The sequence below is a fragment of the Equus przewalskii genome, chromosome X (genome assembly GCF_037783145.1).
Source record: "Equus przewalskii isolate Varuska chromosome X, EquPr2, whole genome shotgun sequence".
In the NCBI taxonomy this organism is placed as follows: domain Eukaryota; kingdom Metazoa; phylum Chordata; class Mammalia; order Perissodactyla; family Equidae; genus Equus; species Equus przewalskii.
Window position 1 is genome coordinate 14,027,620 of NC_091863.1, and position 22,175 is coordinate 14,049,794.

At 40.5% G+C, this 22,175-nt stretch overlaps 1 protein-coding gene across 2 annotated transcripts in view; it reads right to left on the reverse strand.

Moving 5' to 3' along the window:
- The window catches only part of SCML2 (Scm polycomb group protein like 2), a 92,409-nt gene extending 81,096 nt beyond the window's left edge, over positions 1 to 11,313 (reverse strand). Inside the window, exon 1 of one of the 2 annotated variants that reach the window (XM_070606711.1) lies at positions 11,094 to 11,313. The gene's annotated coding sequence lies outside the window, so the exon portion shown is untranslated. Of the gene's footprint in view, positions 1 to 6,655; positions 6,737 to 11,093 lie in introns of those variants that run through there. The other variant, XM_070606712.1, reaches the window with a different exon arrangement.
- Between the last annotated feature and the right edge of the window lie 10,862 nt (positions 11,314 to 22,175).

Sequence of the window (22,175 nt, forward strand, 5' to 3'; positions counted from 1 at the left end):
GAAATAAAACCACATATCTACAGACAGCTAATCTTCGACAAAGGTGCTAAGATCTTATGATGGAGAAAAGACAGTCTCTTCAATAAATGGTGATGGGAAAACTGGGCAGCCACATACAAAAGAATGAAAGCAGACCACTATCTTACGCCATACACAAAAATAGACTCAGAATAGATCAAAGACTTGAAGGTAAGACCTGAAACCACAAAACTTCTGGAAGAAAATATAGATAGTACACTCTCTGACATCGATCTTAAAAGGATCTTCTTGAATACCATGTCTTCTTGGACAAGGGAAATAAAAAATAAACAAGTGGGACTTCATCAGACTAAAGAGCTTCTGCAAGGCAAAGGAAACCAGGATCAAAACAAAAAGACAAACCCACCAACTGGGAGAAAATATCTGCAAATCATCTATCTGACAAGGGGTTAATTTCCAAAATATATAAAGAATTCATACAACAACAGAAAAATAAAACAACTTGATCAAAAAATGGGCAGAGGATACAGACATTTTTCCAAAGAAGATATACAGATGGCTAACAGGCACACGAAAAGATGTTCAACATCACTAATCATTAGGGAAATACAAATCAAAACTACAATGAGATATCACCTTACACCTGTCAGAAAGGCTATAATTAACAAGACAAAAAATAACAAATATCAGAGAGGATGTGGAGAAAAGGGAACCCTCATACACTGCTGGTGGGAATGCAAACTGGTACAGCCACTATGGAAAACAGTATGAAAATTTCTCAAAAAACTAAAAATAGAAACACCATACAATCCAGCTACCTCACTATTGGGTATTTATCCAAAGAACTTGAAATCAACAATTCAAAGAGATTTATGCATCCCTATGTTCACTGCAGCATTATTCACAATAGCCAAGACGTGGAAGCAACCCAAGTGCCCAGGAACTGATGAATGGATACAGAAGATGTGGTATACATATACAATGGAATATTATTCAGCCATAAAAAAGACAAAATCATCCCGTTTGCAACAACATGGATGGACTTTGAGGGTATTATGTTAAGTGAAATAAGTCAGACAGAGAAAGACAATCACCTCATGATTTCACTCATATGTGGATAAACACATGGATCAAGAGAACAGGGTTACCAGAGGGGAAGGGGGTTGGGGGGGTGGGCAAAAGGGGTAAAGGGGCACATATATATGGTGACAGATAAAAATTAAGACTACTGGTGGTGAGCACGATGCTGTCTATACAGAAACTGACAAATAATAATGTACACCTGAAATTACACAATGTTATAAACCATTACAGCCTCAATAATTTTTTAAAAAAGGATGAAAATAGCAAAAATAAATAAATAGAGAGCAAAAATAAAAGCCATGTCTATATGACTTACATACCAGATATGCAGACAGCACAGCTGCTGTATTTCTGGAAAAAACTAGGAGCCTGACATTCTTTTAGAAATAAAGACATACCTCACTTCCACAGAGGTAGTCTGCAGAGGAAACTAGAGAAGCTTAACTTTGTTCTCAATATACTTTGAACTGCTTCAGCACTTTATTTTTTTATATTTTTAAATTTTTTTTGAGGAAGATTAGCCCTGAGCTAACATCTGCTGCCAATCCTCCTCTTTTTGCTGAGGAAGGCTGGCCCTGAGCTAACATCCGTGCCCATCTTCCTCTACTTTATATGTGGGACGCCTGCCACAGCATGGCTTGCTAAGCAGTGCCATGCCTGCACCTGGGATCCAAACTGGCAAACCCCAGGCTGCCAAAGCAGAATGTGCAAACTTAACCGCTGCACCACCAGGCTGGCCCCAGCACTTTAAAAAAGACTCAAATAGGACCCCCAAAGTAGTTCTCCATGTTACATGAGAGAGAAAATTTTGGTAAGAAAAAAAAATTAAAAGCTTTGTTTTAGTTTTGCCAGCATAAAAAGAAGGTGCTTCACTAAATGCATATAAAGAGCAACTCCACTGCATAAAAAAAAAAATTCAAGTATAAATAAGCCCAAAAAAAGGCATTAGATTGGTACTATTTTGTACTGTCTGACACCAACATTTCCCTTACCAAAAGACCACAGTTACACTAAATCTAGCAGTTTTTCTAGTAGGCTTTGAAAAATCATCGATAGTCTAGGATCTTTTACAAAACCATTTTTTGTTTTGCAGATTGTATCTTGTTATAGAATTAAGAGCTGATAAGAGATCAACAAAAGCTTTGAAAAGTCTTACATTGTTTTAAACCATTCTCTCAATATGATTAAACAATGTGAGCAGTGATTAATAGTGGAAGTACTAAACCTAAAACCCCCATTGTTCTTATCTGATTCTGGAGAAAATTCTACAGTTTTTTGAGAAAGACAGTTTTAAAGGACTATTTAGCAAGTTAATGGGTCTATAATTCTAAGATTATAGGGCCCTTCCATTATTTGTTTGGGTTTGGTTTTTTTGCCCTTCCGTTTTTCTGTTTTGTTTTGAACATAAGGTAATACAACTTGGGTCTCTAATTAGAGACCACTACCTGAAGAGTCAATAAGGGTAAACATTTTGACAAAGACAGGAACTAAACAAGTCTAACAAGCAAGAAATCTCCCTGGGCCCTTTTCCACTTTAGGCCATGGGTCAGACGTTATAAAACGCATGGAATTATGGAATATCAACCTGAGAGTATAAAAATAAACAAAGTACAGATGTTAAGCTGAAAAACATAAATTTGTTCCCAAAGCAACAGCAGGGTTTGCTGCCATATTTCCCAGACACAAGTCCCACAGGTGGGAATAATGTCTAAACTTAAGCATTGATTATTAGACTTGTTCACTGAACCTCCCCATTTGACAGATATTAAAATCCACATTTTCTGAAAAAGTAAAGTGACCTTAAATTGAGACAGCATCAAATTTTTATCATGTAGAAAAGATTCTCAACTATATTATATATTTACCAGACTTACCTTTTCCTGATGACCAGGGTTTTGGTAATAAACATAATGATAACACCAATAATACAAAGAGTTGCTGAGATACCTCACTTTCTGTAATCTGGCCCCTACCTCCCTCTTCTATAACTGCTTTCCAAGGCCCCAATTACCTCCCAGACATCAAATCCCACTTCAGTGTTTAAGTCTTCATTCTCCTTGACACTTCAGGAGCCCTCTGTGATAGGTCACCCGTCATTCTAGACACCTTTCCTCTCTGAGCCTCAGGCACTTATGTTATCCCCTGGTTGTCCTACCTCTATTATCCCTCTGCGTCTACTTCCTCCCTCTGTCCTAGCCATTGATCTTCTCTAATCACTAAGTGTCTTCCTCTAGATTCTAGAAATTTTAGAGTCTAGAATCTCATTCTCTTCCATGGCTGATGCAATACCCATATGTGAATGACTCCTATATCACCATCTCTAGTCCCAATCTGTCTCCAAAATTTCTAGTCTAGCCAATTGAACATCAATCTGAATGTCTCACAATCACCTCAAACACTACATATTTCAAAATTCAAACTCATCTGCCCTCCAAAATGAGCTCATCTTCCTCTGCTTCCTATTTTAATACACATTACAAACTCCCAATTCTGAACTAGAAGCCATCTTTGACTCCCCTCCTCCTTTGTCCAATATCTTATCAGTTACCAAGTTCTGCTGATTCTTGAAGATCAGAAAGCTGGTAGCTAAAGGAAAATGATTCAAAACTACGTTTGTCAGACACCAAAAGACAGCTCCAATACACTGTACATGCTTTGAAAGGGAGAAGTAAGGAGACACACCATGCACCCTACACAGAATGGATCCATGAGGGCAGGAGAAAATAAAGATTATGGTCCCTAGGGTCTAATGACGGTGTTGCTGGCAGTGGTAATAATAAATACTAACAGCTGTCACTTACTGATCTCTTGCTAAATGTCTGGTACCTTAGTAGGGCCTCTATATACACTTTTCTTATCTAAGGCTTATTACAATCCGGTTGGGTTGATACTGCTATTAATGTCCATTTGAAAGTTAAGGATATTGAGGCTCAAAGACCTGCACAAGATCACTCAGATAGATTTAAACCCAGGTCCATGAATGCTCAACCATTTCTCTAAAACTGCTTCTGTTGTGTTTGTGTACGACTTATCTCCCCAGCTAAATGGTAAGTTTTGGGGGGCAGTATCATGTCTAGTTAATCTTTGTATTCTGCAGTGTCTATCCACAGTGTCTATCACATAGTAATGAGTAAATAAAAGCTAAATGAGTAAACAAAATCTGCTGCACCACAGGCTATATATACCTAAAACATACAGTCCGAGAACACTGTGGTTTTAAAAATATTGGGGTGAGATTTTTCTTGTGGCTGTCATTATTGTTCTTTGTTCCTTTCTTTAATGTCTACTCTGCTGTCTTACTTTACATACAAGTCTAGGTCAATGGGCCAAGGAGAAAATTCTGTGAGATCTGAGACAGTCCCCCCACTCCCCATGTCTCCTTTCCCAACATTTGACAGACCTTTATTTTTTATTCTGAATTTTATTTCTAGGATGTTTGAGGTCTCAAAAAGACAGGCCCCAGTATAAATGCATTACTATTATCGGTATTTTTTTTCAGGAAGAACAACCAGGAATATATGCTGTACCAGAATTCAGTTTATAAATTCCAATTACATAACAGTTGGAACCAAAACATGTACTTTAATATTCACAAAAAAAGAGAAGAGGCACAGTCCCAACACACAACATAATCTAATTGCAAAAGTATTTCATTATATCCCGTTAAATATATCAATAGTATAAGAAGTTTCAGGGCTAAGAGAGGTTCACAAATATGTTTCCTGGTAGTTTTAAAGAAAGTGGAATAAGTGATAGAAGTTATGCATATGCACAATTCACCAGGGATTATGAATGAAATAGCTCAAGTAGAACTTTTTTTCTTTTTTAGTCTATCTTGTTATAGACACTGTTTTCACACTTGAATAACAACCAAAAAAGCTCTTCTTTATTGCCCAGTCAATATGCAAGAGCAGATAATAGGGAAGTCTGAGTTAACTGTATAAAATAACACCTTTAAGTTTTTCATTTTGACTTGAAAATAGTTTATTACTTTGGTTTCAAGAAGTACTTCATATGTATACCTAAATGCAAAAATATATATTGATTTAATTTGAATACATTATAGCTATATATTTTCCTTTGACAGAGAGAAGCTGGCTCTTTTAACTAAAATTTTGCTTGAGTAGGTGATTTAGGTGATTATCCTAATACAGGACAGAAAAAGTGTATATAGCTATTGGCTACTGTTGAATCGGACATGATTCATCACTTTAAGATCTCACAAGTATCTACTCAATTCACTCAAGTAAATAATCAAATTTCCCATTTTCTGATCTATCTACAAAAGGAATCAGAAAAAAACCCCTAAATTCTAATGTTGTAATTACCTTTAAAAATAAAATTGTATCTCTGAATTGTGAATAATCAATATGAATGACCATTTTTAGAGGCAAGGATTTATCAAATCAAGACTTCTGGAAGAAATTAAGGTTTCTAGAGAAGCAATTTTAATTATGCTTTAGTAAAGTCTACCCAAACAAATTAGAAATTAATCTTTTTTTGTGTCAAAACAAACCCAAGAAGAAAAGAACTATTTCCAAGAATTTTTAATTCAAATTATCTAAAAAATTATAGCCTACACATTAAAATAACTAATCACTTGCAATTTTAAAATAATTTATGTGAAAGCTATGCATTTAGTTAAGAAGCACGTTATGTCAGAAAACTGATAAATCAAAGACATGTAAAGTGTTGCCAAAATCCCAATTTATAGTTGTAAATTCCTAAGGTTTTGAAGCACAGCCATAGGCTAACTGTCCAAAGACCTGCTGCCCACCGACATTTGCGGAGGACTGGAGTTAATAGCAGGGCATGTCAATTTACTACAGGCAGCTCTCTATGCGACATTTTGACAAAAGAACGGGGTCAGGTTACAGCCTATTCCTATTATCATGGCAGTCTAGATTTATGGTTTCTAACACCAGCCCTACAAGAAATAATGGAAATGATGACAACAACAATCCCTGCTAGACAACAGACTACAGAAAAGCATGCAATAAACCACAATCTGAAGTGACCAGAAAGCTAAACATCCCTACAATACTTCAAACATGAGGCAGGTGTCAGTAAATTACTCATTTAAATATTTCTACAACCTCTTAAAATCTCAACACAAAAATTTCATTTCAGAGTTTCTAATCTAAAACCAAGCGATATATAAATGTACTTATCATTATTGAGTACTATATTTTAATTCTTTTAATAACCATCAAAGAACGTGTTTCACTTAAACAGATTTATGAAACTCTACCAAGTTAATAAAAAATAAAAACACTGGCCATTACTTTTCAAACAACTTTACAGTATACTGAAAAATACTCCAAATAAGACTTTAAACCTTTCAAAAGAAAATAAAAGACACAACAGTTTCACAGCAAAGGGCACATGTTTACAACTGTATTCAAAGAGGCAAGAGAACTGAAGAAATACATTTGATTCACTCACTGCTTAATTTAAAACTAAATATATAATCAAAATCTTAAACCAGCTAAAAATGAGGAAAGGTGGGAAAAGTGACCAAATGTCAAAAAAAAAAAAAAACTTCATCAACACATGAGCTTAAAAGACTATGTCAAGGCTACAAGGTACATACCAAGCAAATGGAGCTGTTTATGTCTGAAATTCAGCACCAGTTAATCCTTATGAGAAGCAGAGGTCAAGAAAAGTCAAATATGTAGTCTAAAGACAAAAAGCAAAGAGAGTTCCATCAACTTTTCCCTGAGAAAAGAAAGCATCCTCAAGGTATGCCCTAGATTGCAATATATCTGTCCCTTCTGAAGTTTACAATGGCACATTACTACAAAAGGTGGGCACTCTCTTTCCGCTCTTACAACAATTTGCTCCTATAAACTTAGGAAGGGGCAGAGCCACAGCCATAAACACAGGTCACAAGTAGTAGGTAGTTAAATGCTCTCTATCTTCAAATGTTTCCCAGCTCTTTACTGATACAAAGCTTATTCTTCCTTTTTCTTCCCCCACTCGTTGGTTAAATACAGAATTCATCTAGCCTCACCTAGGTCAGATAAGTACGAAACTAAGTTGAACAGCACCATCATATAAATGCTTATAGGAGGCTCAAATCTTTCACTTTTCACACGATAAGATATTCTCATTTCTTATGTTAAAACGTTTTCATCACACGCCAAAGAAATGAAAGAGAAAGGTTTAGGAATATGTTTAGTAGAAATCACTTAGCATAACAATCAATAGTAGTATTATTTCTAAGGTGGCCAAGGTTTACTTACATTAGACAACATAAAGCAAGCAAAAATGCCTTACTCAAGAAAACCAAAGAACATACACACATTTCAAATCTTAAATGGTTTCTGAAATGTGCTCAAGTTCTCCTGCTTTAGGAACCAACACCTCTGCTATCTTTTTAAAAATGAGATGTTTTCACTACAATAAAGGTACTTCTACGCTTAGAATAACCAAAGCCCAAACCAGTTAGAGCCTGGAAAATTTACTCACCACTAAATTATACAAACCCATTTTAACCTAAGATAAACATCAGTGGTTTCTTTCATCTATTTCCCCAAGACAAAAGGATCATAAATATTAAGACTCCAAGCCAGGGAAGGATAAACTTTTTCTTTCAAAATCACCAAAATTGCCATTTTCAAAATTTCCAGGTTTTTGGTTCCTGAAATCAACAATTGCTTCAAATTCTAAGATATTATGCAGTAATTTTCAGACATTAATAATGTTGCTAAAATTCTTAGGGCTGCGTCATTTGCTCACTCCAAACTACAAAACATCTCCTGGCAATGCCAGACCAATATTCAAACCACAGCCTCATGGCTCTAATGTTGATGGTTGACAGAGCTCACTTTGTTCCTATCTTGTATATCCTAAAAACCAGGAATATGACTATGGGGAGACAATGAGACTCCCAGGGAGGGGAGCTACTAGAGAAGATGACCTCAGACTTCCATTCACAACTGCAATGAGAATAGAGCTGGCATAAAGGCGAAAAAAGCAGCAGACAGGGTAACCTGGCAAAAAAAGGACTAGAAGGGGCTAATAACTCAAATAGTAGAGGATCCCTTGCATCCGCCAGTGTTCCAGTGACTAAAGTTACAACAGTTATTTCTATTAACCCAGAGAGGGGCAATACAACATTCAAGTGAAATTTCCCCCCCCCTTTCTCCCCACCCCCCAAAGCTCAAAATAAAATTGGACAAATTTGGACCTTCCTTAAATGGAACAAGAGGCTATGCCATTTTCATTCAAAAGACTTGGTATTTACTCAGACTTTTCAAGGCACTTTACTATCAATTATTTCTAAGTAAGGCAGAGCAGGATTACCCTGACCATTACACTGATGCGGAAACAGACACCAACAGCAAAGGGAACAGGGGCAGGAAGAGGGGCGATAGGAAGCATCTGGGAGAAACAGGCAAGCAGCTAAAAAGGAACAAACCCAAAAGAAAATGAGAGTCACATCTGGCTTATAGCTGACCATCATAACCCTTATTTGTTATTTTTGAGCTCAGACAGATTTCTGAAACATTTTGAAAAAAGAAAGTGCTCTAAATCACCAGTCAGTTAATATCTAGTTACAGCCTAAACTACTTGCTCATAGAAGTGAAGTTATTTAGCATTAAAAATACCCAATCTCCAGAGCACACACTGATTTCAATTGATACCAGTAATTCCTTTTTGCCCTCAAGCCTAACCAATGTTATCTGTTTGACCCAGAAAATAATCTCTCATAAAAATGTACAGCTTTATATAATCATAATAAAAGAGGCACAAAGGTAATATCACACAAGTCAGAAACAATTCGCAGTTACACCCAGAACTGTGTTTAGAGAATTATGACCAAAATACCAACTCCCTGAATTTGCCCTTGAAATAAAAGGTCTACTTGTTCTACATTCATTTTGATTTTCTTACCTATAACCTTGAAATTTTCAGGAATAAACTACTGATGAGAAGCCTTAAACACTCAGAAACCTGCACAGATAGCAGCCTCTGAATAAATGTACACTGAACTGAACTCCATAATACAAACAACACAGGCACTTAATAAAGATGTTCTGATTGAAGCATAAATCAAAAGGACTGACCAACTGCCTCATGATAAAACTGATGGCACCTCGTTAAGACTGTTTTCTTAATGAACGTACAATGTTTTCTGTACATATTATGACATCATCAGCTTTAAAGCATTCTCATACATAATGTAGTTCAGTTACATTAACCTTTTTTTCCAAACTATCAATTTCAAAATAAATCAGGTTTTCTGGGGGAAACAGGTATACACCATTAAGAAACTTATAAGGATGCGCGATATACATGAAATTTACTCAAAAATTTCAAAGCCATTTTTTAAATGGTGTTTGACCAAGTTTTTGAAAAAATCCTATTAGGCTGTTTTGAAGCCTATGGATAAAGCTACAGCCAAACAAATACAAGGCATCAGGTGAGCGCCCATAAACTCACTCCTTTCTCAAAATCCCAACTGGACTCATTTCCAAAAGCTTATTTTCACAGGCCTCCCATTAAATATGCAAAACCACAAACAGAATGAAAGACCATTCATCCTTGGAAATACGTTATTTTATAAATAATTAAGAAAAAGAATGGCAAGAAAGGCAAAATTGTCATTACTAAGAACATTCCTAAGCACTGTTATTGAAAACAATTAAATATGCACCTATGAACTATTGTTAGTGACAACGCAACTGCTTGTCACAGAAGTTGTACTTCATAAACGTTAAACGTCTTAAATACTCTTTCCCCAAAACAGAAATATGAAGAACTCTGGGAACATTAAAAATGCAGCAGCATCTGCAGTTCTTTTGGAAAAGAAAACTATCTCCAATAATTTTGTAAATCATACGATCATAAGGAAGCACTCATTTTCCCTGCCTCAGTTTCCCCTACGAACCGATCTATTCATTTTCTAGAGATGTCCTAAAGTCACCCTACAGGTAAGTCACAAATGCCAATCTTCTAATTCTTCAAAGTAAAGACTAATTTCAAACTGCAATCACATTTTGCAACGAATGACAAATGTTTTACAACCTTTTAAAAAAATCAATAGTCTTAAATTGGAACTTCTAAGTAAATACCTGCGCCGCCCAAACATTTGGGGGGCGGGGTGGGGAGCCGAATGAAAAGCTATGTACAACCTCAAGGTGCAAATCTATTACGTTCTCCTACTCGCTCTCCCTCGCGCGATTCACACTAGGATGTAGCACAACCACTATCCAGGTAGAAAACACGAGAACGCTGTCTCGAAACGCAGGCAGCAACGGTCCCTAGACCCAGTCATGCCGCGAGAGCACGGCGGCCGCCTCGCGGCTCCTCGGGACAGCTGGAGCCCCGCTCTCCGCCCCGCCGCGGGCCGCGCCCTCCCGCCCCGCTTCTGCCCCGAGGGCCAGCCACCGGCGCACCCCCACCCCCTCCAACCACCCGGAGCCCCGGGGCGCGAGCCCGACGGGCACCTGGCACCGGGGCCCGAGCCCGCGCTCCGCCACAGGCGCATCCTTCCGGGCTGCCGTTTCCCTCCCAAACTCCAAAAGTTACCTCACAAGTCCCCGGCAGGCCCCCGGGCACGTTTCAGCCCAAACCGCGCCAAGTCCGCCCCGCGGCCCATCCGCGCGGCCCCGGGGCCACACCCCGGCGGGAGGATGCTCGGGAGGGCGCTGTCCGCGCTTCGGGCCGGGGGCGGTTGGAGGAGAGCGGCCCGGCGCCCAAACGCCGCGGGCGGGAAGGGCCCGCGCCTGGCGACGGGGCCCCGGAGGAGTGTGAGGGGCGGCGCGAGAGTGGTTGGGGGGCTTCGCGGAGGGCGCTCTGCGGGGCAGGGAAGCCCTGGCCTCGGGGGTGAGGCCACCGAGGGTGGCGGACGGGGCTGCGGGGCCCAGCCGAGGCCGGACCCGCGGGGCGGTGAGGGGGCGTTCCCCGCGCGGGACGCGCCGCCGAAGGCTCCCGGCCACCCGCCCGCCCGCGGACAACGGCCAGAGCCCGGACGCCACGGCTCCGCCTCTCTGGTCCTCACGGGGCCCGGAGTCGCCACGCACCTCGGCTCTCGTCGGCGAAAGGAACGAAATCCTGTCACTCTGGTCCCGCGAGCCGGTACCGGTCTTCACACCGCCGCCGCCATATTTGAGAAGCCGCGCTCGGAGCCGCGCATGCCCCGCAACCGCCACCGCCGCCCCGCCCCCGTCAGCCCGCGTGCCCTGCGGTCGCCGCAAGCACGCCCTTTGACCGCCGCCGCGTGCGGAGCCCGAGCTCGGGGCCCGGCCGGAAGCTCGCGCGAGAGGTGGCGGGAGATGAGACACTGCGAGCCCAGGAAAGCCCTTGGCAGTTTTCCCTCATCCTCCCCCCTCCATCTGCCCTCCCGCCAAAAAAAGCCAGTCGCAGCCCGTGCACCCAAGACCGTGCTGGGCCCCCAACTGGGACCCCGGGGTCCGCGTCAAGTTCCATCCCGGGAACTCGCTCCCCTTGGCCGTCGCCTTCGACTCCCGGCCACCACCCACCCTGGCCACGCACCGAAAAGGCAGGCGATTCCCTAGGAACTCAAGCAAGTTCGATGAGCAAGGAAAAAGCAGCTCGTTACAGCAGCCTGAGCGAAGCCACTCCTTCGCGGGTTGCAGCATACTCCTTGAAACAGCTTTTTTATTTTTTTTCCATGGGTTTTTGCCACGCATTCCCTTCCAGCTCCACATTTTGAATTTAGTTGTTCCTCTAAACCCAGACTTGAGCTAATGGGAACTAGATTAACCCAGAGGGGAAAAATTTTGCTCACTGGTTTAAGGGTGCTCAGGAGGGTCCTCGAGAGTGCGTTTTGGGGTCGCTTCTGCTGGATCCCCCTCGCCCCGGGCTGGGGGTGGGGGGTTACGCAGGTGGAGGTCCCACCCAGGAGGAAGGGGCGGGCGTGAAAATAGCCCTGAAATGGCCCAAGAAGGTCACCGCACAAACTGTAGCAAGCAGAAAACGGGAGAAAAACATCCCATCTCTAGTTGTGAGGTTGGGTAGAAGCAGATTTAAAACTTTTGTTTGAAAAATAATGCAATGTGCTGTGTTAGCCAAAAGTAAACCATTGGCAGGCCTTCTCTCTCTCTACAACTCTTTCAAAAGCTGGATGTAGTTTTGCATTCATGATGGCGTTAACTTAGTATATAGGGCATGACGTACGTTTTAAATCATAATTCGGAGATCGGAACCTAAAACTTAAAAAGAAGAAAAAACGGGAATATATTCATTTTCTACAGTGCAGGATAAAATTATTTTTCATGTGCAATTTTTGCAATATTAAACAAGGGCCAAATTAAAGTGCTTTTTATTGTATCAACATTAGCGAATGGCACAAAATCAAATTGCTCTGATTCTTCTTGGATCCTTTAAAAATGAATAAATAAATGTTAATGCAAAATTCATTAATTCACAAAGAAAACTTTAAGGCGAAAATAGAAAAACTAGGCCATCGATATGCAAATATTAGAGAGATTTGGTCTATCAATTGTATAACATATATCGCATAGGAGGGAATGTTGAAATGGTCTAAAATGAAGGTTCAAAAGTGTTTTTAAAAGCCAGAAAAGTATCTTTAACAGAAAGAAATTAAAGAGGTTTAATCTAAGCAAACTCTTAGTATGGGCTACAGCAGGGCCGGGGGGATTTAAATTCTTAATTAGTGGCCACTATCTGTCTAATCCTGATGCAATGGAAATATTTGAAATTCATCCCAACATTCTATATGTGGAAGATTTGGGTTGTCATTTATACCTCTTTTACATTTATGGGCCCTTTATTAAATTGTAGGAATACTACTCTAATTGTTAAATTACCTGTCTCACAGACACCTCATCTACTTCCCATATTTCTGCTTTGAACATGAGATTACTGAAGCCCTTACTCTAAAAATGTAATTCGCATCATCTATATTAGGACATCTTCTCAATGACTTTGTTCACCAAAGGATTTGTGGAAGTGTGATTGTTATATTAAATATGACTTATTGATAATGATAACAATAGCTACTATCTATTGAGCACCTACTCTGTGCTGAAAAGCATGCTAGCTTCTTCAGATACATAATTTCCAATATTCACAATGTTCTTTCACGAAGTTCTTATAAGGTAGGTACCCTTATTCCCATTTTACAGATGAGGAAATTGAATATTACATAGTGAATAAGTGGCAGAGTCAGCTTCCGAACACTGGGCCTTTCCTAACTATCCCTTCCACCTTTGTCATCAATTATATGGTTTTATTATAAACTATGTATATAAACATTCAATAATAATTACTTATACCCTGCTTTTCACCCTTTGCCAAAATAAACTTGAGACTACTTTGTAATGTAAGTGTAGGTCAGAACATCACTTTCTTTTACACTATATGGAAGTGTCTTGCACAAGTAGGAATTTGGTAAATGTTTATTGAATGAATGAATGGATGATGTTCTACTATTCTGATGTTCAATTAAAATTGCCTAGAAAACATGAAAATAAGGAGACTATTGAACTGAAAGAATAACAACTAAGGCTGGTCAAATCGAAATTTTCATGATTATTTTTCACGACTCAGATTTGCTTCTGTCAGTTTGCTCATACAGTTCTCTGTCTCAGCCCAAAACCTGTGACGACCTTAAGGAAGATACGTCATCCTCGCCCAGCCCAAATCCAGCGCAAGATACTTCCGTGTCTCAAATATGCTTGATGACTTCCTTTTGTACCTTTCTCTAGAACTTAATATTAGTCCATCCTAATGAAAAGATGCTCTTCTTTCCTAGATAAGCAAGTTTAATCTAGATTTCCATCAGCATACATGCTTAGATTGAAATGATATTTGCATGGGTAAAGTTAACGTTTTCAGATGATTAGCAAAGACTCCCTCTAGTTTTCCCACTTCGTGCACTCCTTTCTCCCTAAAACACAGAAGCCTAACTAAGCCTGGCAGACACTACGGATCCAAGGTATTCCTGGTAAACTCACCATTCATATTTTCACCTTACAGAAAAAAATCCATACAGTGGGTATTAAATAACTAATAAATTAATTAAAATAGTAACTAAGTCTACAAACACCTTCAGATCCTTGTTTCTAACAAATTGCGCCTTTTTCCCCCATTAAACCAGGAGCCCATATCAGTAAGATATAAATCGTTCTTAGTATTGTTATTGTTGGTTACAATAAACCTCTTTTCCCAACTTCAAAATAGTAACTTCCTTGGAAAAATATCAAGAGGTGACGTCTGTGATATGAAGAGAGATGCTGGTCTAACGGGAAGACTATGTGTTGTCAAAGGACATGGCTGCATCAGGAGTCTGAGCTCTTGCTTTAATCCCAAGTCCATTATCAACTAACTAGAATTCTTTTGAATCTTTCCATGCCTCAGCTTTTTTCATTTTAAAAATGCGGATAATAAAATCTGCCACACTTACTTAACAGATGAGAAAGTGCTACTCAAATCCATCAGAAAATCACATGGTCTTGCTGGATCCCCACACTTCTTTTTAAACATAAATTAGTCTTTTACCAACAAAATGTATGAGATCTAAGCTGACTCTGGCCAAGTCAAGTATTTTATATGCTGTGAAAACTGACATAACCTCAATGAACATTATACACTACACTTGGCTATTATTACATTCACTCAGTCCTTCATTCAAACACCAAACATTTATTGAATGCTTGTTGTATGTGGCTGTGCTAGAGATGGGGACACCAGGATGAAAAAGACAAATTGAACAGTCCAGGAGTTTACACCCAGTCCAAAGAGGAGGGAGAAAGGCAGCGACAGACAGAGAGAGAGAGAAAGGTTTTTAAGATATTCAAAAGAACTAAGATCTCTTATCACACCCTTCATCATATGAAACATTTTTAGATGTACCTACATAATATTGTATAACCAGATGAATGGAATTGTAGCTGACCAGTCGATATAATGACCTTTGGACATTTAACTAAACCCTTTATTAATTTTGACTTTACACTTTTTGTGCTGGTTATTCGCCATTTGAGCCATTCCCACTACCCCTTGCATTTTCACCCTTCTTTGCCTTACTCTGTGCCCCAGGGACTTACCTTCAGTAGTGCATCAGTCTGGCTCTTTGTCAGCTGGTTTGGCCAATGGCAGATACCATCAGGATTGACTGCAGCCACGTAAGGGGGGTGGGGAGGGAGGAGAGAGAAAGAGATTTCTTCCCCATTCCCTTCCTGCCTAGAACGTCAGTCGGCAGTGGCAGTGGCTCCACAATAACAGCTTCTGGCAGGGGCTCCCCTTTCAGGGACTGGTTCTCACTGGGTCTTCAGGAAGGGGGAGGAGTGGGTACAGCTTCCAGCTTCCCGTTTTTCCTAATCCCCGTGCAACTTCAGCCTCCCTTGTTAGCTCCCTTGAACCTACCCACACCTCGGTAAATCATTCATTCAGTTCTCTTCAAAATCACACATGACTGTACCTTCTGCTCCTGCTGGGACCATTATTCAAATAGTTTTCTTTTCATATTTCAAGCCTACCAATTGACAGGGTGGGGGAGGGGTTTCAAATATTTCTGTAAGCCCCTATAGACCCGAGGCACTGTGCCGATAGCACTGAAGGGTTTTTGTTATGTGTAAATGAGTCACTATGATACTGTGAGCTAAGGGTGATAAAATCAACTTGGAGATATTGTCTTAGAGTAAAGCTTAAAGAAGATAATGTGTGAAAAGCACCTAAATGCTGTCTGTTTATTGATAATAATCATTGCACAATTATTAGTTCCCCATGTGCCTATTTCTTAAGAGGATAAAAGAGGTGACATTTGAACGGAGAGGGGAAGAATGCAGTTTGCCAAACGACGGGGAAGCTCACAGGGAAAAGCATGTGCAAAAGTAGTGAAAAGTCACTGCACGGTCTTCGAACAGTGAAAGGTTCATTGTGCCAAACAAAATAAGAAGGGGTCAATTTGGAGAGGACTTTGAGTGTCATGCTAAGGTGTTTGAACCTTATTCACTGGATGACGGGAAGCCATTGATGGTTATTAAGCACAGACATAGTAGAGTCACAGATCCCCACAACCCCTCTAGCTGGTGCCACAGCTCCAAGGGCTCTGCTCACCTCTGCTGACAGAAGCCTGACCTCTGCGACAGCAGCCTGAGGTGAGGTGGGCACTGGCAAGAGGCCACTGGTTGTCCAGCAGCAGCCCTGGAAAGCGTGGGCTGGAGTGGGCAGAGGCTGGGAACGGTCACAGCTGTTAGGTTTGACAGTCACAGGGAGGGAGATGGGGACCAGAGTGGGCAGCGGGCCAGCTGGATTGACAACCTCACAAGGCCACTTCAACAAATGTTCTTGAATTGAGCTTTCACCCGCACGCAATCAAGTGCACACATCATAAATGTACAGCTCAATTACTTTTTACATATGTAAGCACATATGTAGCCAGCCCTGGTGCTCTAGTGGTTAAGATTTGGTGCTCTCACTCCCGCAGCCCAGGTTCATTTCCCAGTCAGGGAACCACACCACCCGTCTGTCAGTTGTCATTTTGTGGCAGCTGTATGTTGCTGTGATGCTGAAAGCTATGCCACCAGTATTTCAAATACCAGCAGGGTCACCCATGGGGGACAGGTTTCAGTGGAGCTTCCAGACTAAGACAGACTAGGAAGAAGGACCTGGCCAACCACTTCTGAAAAAACTGGCCATGAAAACCCTGTGTATAGCAGTGGAGCATTGTCTGATAGAGCACTGGAAGGTGAGAGGATGGCGCAAAAAGACCGGAAAGGGTTCTGCTCTGCTGTGCACAGGGTCGCTAGGAGTCAGAATCGACGGCACTAACAACAAATGCATCTATATACTTACACTGATATCAAGGTATAGACATTTCCAGCACTCCAGAAAATCTTATGACTCCTCCCAGTTAAGAACAATCCCCCCTAACTAACCATTATTCTGACTTCTATCGCTATAAATTAGTTTTGCCTGTTCTTGGGTATCTTATCAATGGACTTCTACAGTATGTCCCCTTTTGTGTCCTGCTTCTTTCACTTAACATTATATCCCCAAGATTCATCACCTCAGTCTTAGGAAGTGTTGCAGACAACTTCGCTGTCCCCCTCTTGCCCACAAGCTGTTCTTTTTGATTAAAGCTATTGTAATTTGTCTTCCAATTATGTTCTCCTTCTCCTTTCTCTTCATACCTGTGCGGGGCACTGTGTAGGGAAACTATTGACCCTTCTTCCCTGTTGGGTCCTCTGTCTGAATACAGATTTCTAAACCAACAGGTAGTTGGAAAGACAAACATTTAGAGGCCCTCTGCATTACACGTATTCCATAGATTTGGGCAGTTGGGTTTTGTTTGTTGTTTGCCTCCGCCTTGCCAAAAACAAACAAATAAAAAATAAAGCAAACAACCAAAAGAAATTGATTGGAAAGGGAGAAAGGCAAACTCATAAAGGCAATAATGGAAATGGAAATAGCAGGCAATGGTATCTGACAAAAGAAAGAATATAGTTAGGGGAGTGTGGGTTCAAGAAAACTGGGAAGGGGGCCGGCCCGTAGCCGAGTGGTTAAGTTTGTGTGCTCCGCTTTGGCGGCCCAGGGTTTCGCCGGTTCGGATCCTGGGCGCGGACATGGCACGGCTCGTCAGGCCATGCTGAGGCAGCATCCCACATGCCACAACTAGAAGGACCCACAACAACAACTATATACACACACACACACACACACACACACACACACACACACACACACAACTTATATACACAACTATGTACCAGGGGGCTTTGGGGAGAAAAAGAAAAAATAAATAAAACTGGGAAAGTGGTGGATAGAAGTGGTCACCTGCTTACCCTAGAGGGCCAGCGTGACTGGGAGCCTAAGATAGCACACAGCATTTTTTTGCCCTGTTGAGCATGAATGTTCTTTGCTTCTTGATTGGTTCAATTCACTGTCTGTCTGTTCCTTTGTGCATATCAATATCTTTGCTGGTTTACCTCTTCCACTTCCCTGGGGTCTCACACCATTCATTTCCCTTCCAGCCCCTGTCTTTCCTGGGCTGGCCTCCTTAGATCTTGTCAAGTCCCAGCACCAGCTTGACAAATGGCCCGTCTCACTTCCGGTCCCGATAAAGCTGTGAAAGTGGCTGTGCTACCACCCCTAAGTGAGTCCAGCTTGGATTTCACCAACCTACGTCTTTAGAAGTATTTTAGGTCATAACACTTAGACAATTATTTTTTTCTTGTGTGTGCGTGTGTATGTTTAATTTTTAAAACACACAAAAGTTGAATAGCATAATGGACCCTATGCACCTATCAGACAGCCCCAATGATTATGACCAATGTTGCCTCATCCATACCCCTCTCCAATCTCTCCATCCCCTATTATTTTGAAACAAATTCTAGACATCATATCATTTATTTTGTAAATATTTCATTATGTATCTCTAAAAGATGACTCTTTTTATAACATAACATAACCGTATTAGTGTTCTATCACTGCTATAACAAATTACCACAAACCTAGCAGCTTAAAACAACGGAATTTTATTATCTTACAGTTCCGGATGTCAGAAGTCCAAAATGGGTAGGCAGGGCTGTGTTCCTTTTGAAGGCTCTAGAGGAGAATCAGTTTCCTTGCCGTTTTCAGCTTCCAGACACCACCTGCATTCTTTGGCTTGTGGCCACTTCCTCCATCTTCAAAGCCAGAAGTATAATATCTTCAAATCTCTCTCTCTCTCACTCCGACCTTTGCATCCATCATCACATCTCCTCTGACTCTCACTCTCCTGCCCCCCTCTTTCCTTCATAAGGACCCTGTGATTACATTGGGCACACTCACATAATCCAAAACAATTTCTCCATATAAGATCCTTAAATTAATCACATCTGCAAAGTCCCTTTTGCCACATATGCACAGGTTCTGGGGATTAGGATGTGGACATCTTTGGGGAAAGGCATTATCCTGTCTACCATAACATAACCATAACACCACCTAAATAACTAGAAATAATTTCTTAATATCATCAAATATCCATTTGCTATTCAAATTTCCAACTGTCTCATAAAAAATCATACTTTTTTTTTTACAGCTTTAGGAAAAAAAGGATGCAAATAAGGTCCATACATTGCAATTGGATGATAGCTTTTGAAGTCTCTTTAGATCTATAGGTGCCTCTTCCAGCTCTCTCTTTTTTTCCCCTTGCAATTTGTTAGTTGAAGAATCCTGGTTTCCCATGGTCTGGATTTTGCTAATTGCATCCCCATGGTTTAATATGTTACTCTGTCCCCTATATTTCCTATAAATTGGTAATTTAGAGCTTGGCAAGATTCAAGTTCTATTTTTTTTTTTCCTGCAAAATTGCTTCCTTGATAGTAGATAGTGTGTTCTTCCATCAGGAGGCATATAATGCCTGGTTGTCTCTCATTTTATGCTGTCAGCAGCTGTAGAATGTTGATGTACAATGCCTAGATTCGTTAGGTCAGCAGTTCTCAAAGTGTGGTCCCCAGACCAGCAATATTTGCCTCATCTTGGAACTTGTCAGAAATGCAAAGTCTTGGGCCCACCACAGACCCATTGAACCAGAAACACTGAGGGGAGGCCTGGCAATCTGAGTTTTAACGAGTCCTCTAGGGGATTCTGATGCAGGTTAGAGTTTAAGAAGCTCCATTATTAATTCATCAAGGATTGTCTGGTGCTGATATTTAAGACTGACATTAACTTCAATTAATTTAAGCAAAATAAAGTAAGAAAGGCCTCCAAAATAAAGAACACGCTCAAAAGAGGCAACTAGAGGAGCAAATGTATCTTTAAGTGGGGAATTGAAAAGGTGTAAATATGGAATCAACACTGCTTCATTGAAAAGCACACATTAGAAAAACCAAGCTCATAGATACAGAGAACAGATTGGTTGTTGCCAGAGGTGCAGGGCGGGGGGAAAGAATGGGTGAAGGTGGTCAAAAAGTACAAACTTCCAGTTATAAAACAAAGAAGTCCTGGGAATGTAATGTACAGCATGGTGACTATAGTTAATAATATATTGTATATTTGAAAGTTGCTAAGAGAGTAGATCTTAAAAGTTCTCATCACAAGAAAAAAGTTTGTAGCTGTGTGGTGATGGATGTTAACTGGACTTACTGTGCTGATCATTTTGTAATACATACAAATATCGAATCATTATGTTGTACACCTGAAACTAATATAATGTTATATGTCAATTATACCTCAATTTAAAAAAAGGAGAAAGACGACTGAGAAACACTGGTTTAAACCCTCTAAAAAACAAAACAAAACAAAACACACATTAGAGAAACTCAAAAATAAAGACTGGGGCCAGCCCCGAGGCTGAGTGGTTAGGTTCGAGTGCTTCACTTTGGCGGCCCAGGGTTCTCCAGTTTGGATCCTGGGCACAGACCTATGCACTGCTCGTCAAGCCATGCTGTGGCAGCATCCCACATAGAAGAACTATGAATGACCTACAACTAGGATATAGAGCTATGTTCTGGGGCTTTGGAGAGAAAAATAAAAGAGAAAGATTGGCAACAATCTGTTAGCTCAGGGCCAATCTTCGTCACCAAAAACAAAACAAGACAAAGACTTACCCTTTTAAAATATTTTTTTTAATGTGTATTTTTGGCTTGATTATTTTCTTTTAAAGATTTTTTTTATTTTTTTCCTTTTTCTCCCCAAAGGCCCCCAGTACATAGTTGTATATTCTTCATTGTGGGTCCCTCTAGTTGTGGTATGTGGGACGCTGCCTCAGCGTGGTTTGATGAGCAGTGCCATGTCCGCGCCCAGGATTCGAACCAACGAAACACTGGGCCGCCTGCAGTGGAGCACACGAACTTAACCACTCGGCCATGGGGCCAGCCCCTAAAATATTTTAAATTACTTCTTTGAAATAACAGGGCAAGTTAAGAATGCTTTAGAATCCACACAATGTCTCATCAAGATTTAGGAAGAATTTAAAAAATGAAGAACAACAGAAAGAATAAACAAATGGGACTTCATCAGACTAAAGAGCTTCTACACGGCAAGGGAAAACAGGATTGAAACAAAAACACAACCCACCAACTGGGAAAAAATATTTGCAAATCATATATCTGACAAAGGGTTAATCTCCATAATATATAAAGAACTCACACAACTCGACAACAAAAACTCGAAAAACCCAGTCAAAAAATGGGCAGGGGATATGAACAGACATTTCTCCAAAGAAGGTATATGGATGGCCAATAGGCACATGAAAAGATGCTCACCATCACTGATCATCAGGGAAATGCAAATCAAAACTACACTAAGATATCACCTTACACCCGTTAGATTGGCTAAAATAACCAAAACAAAAAATAACAAATGTTGGAGAGGTTGTGGAGAAAAAGGAACCCTCATACACTGCTGGTGGGAATGCAAACTGGTGCAGCCACTATGGAAAACAGTATGGAGATTTCTCAAAAAATTAAAAATAGAAATACCATATGACCCAACCATCCCACTACTGGGTATCTATCCAAAGAACTTGAAATCAGCAATTCAAAGAGACCCATGCACCCCTATGTTCATCGCAGCATTATTTACAATAGGCAAGATGTGGAAGCAACCTAACTGCCCATCGACTGATGAAGGGATAAAGAAGATATGGTATATATATGCAATGGAATATTACTCAGCCATAAAAAATGATAAAATCGTCCCATTCACAGCATGGATGGGATAATATCCTTGAGGATATTATGTTAAACAAAATAAGCCAGACAGAGAAAGACAATCTCTGTATGACTCCACTCATATGTGGAAGATAAACAAACACATGGACAAAGAGAACAGATTAGTGGTTACCAGGGGAAAGAGGGGTTGAGGGGTGGGCACAAAGGGTGAAGTGGTGCACATACAACACGACTGACAAACAATAATGTACAACTGAAATTTTACGAGGTTGTAAACTATCATAACTTCAATAAAAAATAAAATAGAAAAAAAAATGAACGATACCAACAGCAATGTTGAGTTAATGAGCAAGAGTATGTAAAGAATAAAAGGAAATGCTTTGGGCACTTCAGCATTCAAAGGCTTGAATTCAGAAAAATAGAACCACAATTCAAACATTCTGTACAGGTTTTACAGCAGTACCTCTATTTCCAAAAGACATGATTTCTGAAGAGGGTCTGTCATGAGAGTAACAGGGA